Here is a 1,027-nt window from a genome sequence, read left to right as displayed (position 1 = left end):
CACATATTCTCAAAGACAATTCTGGTGAAATTCATGTTGGGCGTGGGTGATATATACCTGTAGTCCTAGAGCTTGGGAGGCGGAGACAGGAAGATCAATTGGACTTAGGAGTTCTAAGTCAATGTGGGCAATACAGTAAGACCCTTTCAAAATAAAAACACTTAAGAAACTCTTACAGTTAAAAGGTAGGCAAGAAAGAAAGTCAGAGCAGAAGAGCTCTAAAGAGCAGTGGTGTGAAATTGACACCAAAGGACAGGAAACAGGAAGAGGGATCTAAGGTTTGCCGTTTCTTGGGAAATGATGGTGACTCCAAGAAAATTGCCTCAGGTTCTGTGGACTCTACTTTAAAAAGATGTGAAAATTTATTTTGTTTGGGTAAGAAAAGGAAGAAAATACACATGAAATAACTTTGTAGGTAACTTATAGAAAATACACATCTTTGTAGGTAACTTAGAAAATACACACCTTCATAGGTAACTTATAGATGACTATTATATATTATGACAGTCAAAATAGTTTTCTTTCTGATAACAAAAGCCAGGAAAGCTAACGACTCCCAGAAGAGGGTTATAGAGATCTCTAAAGGGGGCAAGGACATGAGTTTACATTACCGCCAAAGAATACAGGTCTAATCTGAAAGTCTCCAAAAATATATCTAATGAGAGGGGAAGTGTTATTACTATCAGCCCATTACCATTATCACTGAAATGATAAATTAAAAGTAAGCCAGGCATGGTGACATATGCCTGTAATCTCAGTACTCTGGAGAAGATAGGAAGATAGAAGACCAGCCTGTCCTTCTTATTGAGATCCTATCTCAAAGTAGCAAAGCCAAGCAAAACAAAGAACCCTCGCTTGCTGCTGCTGCTTTCCAGCACACATGCCATTTCTAGTTCTAGAAAACAAGCTATTTTCTTTTCCTTTAATACGCACACATATGGCAAAACAAACATGCAACAACAAATCCCAGCACTCGGGAGGCAGAGGCAGGGGGATCTCTGTGAGTTCGAGACCAGCCTGGTCTACA

Source organism: Microtus ochrogaster, chromosome 7 (genome assembly GCF_000317375.1).
Source record: "Microtus ochrogaster isolate Prairie Vole_2 chromosome 7, MicOch1.0, whole genome shotgun sequence".
Classification (NCBI taxonomy): domain Eukaryota; kingdom Metazoa; phylum Chordata; class Mammalia; order Rodentia; family Cricetidae; genus Microtus; species Microtus ochrogaster.
This window is presented reverse-complemented; position numbering follows the sequence as displayed.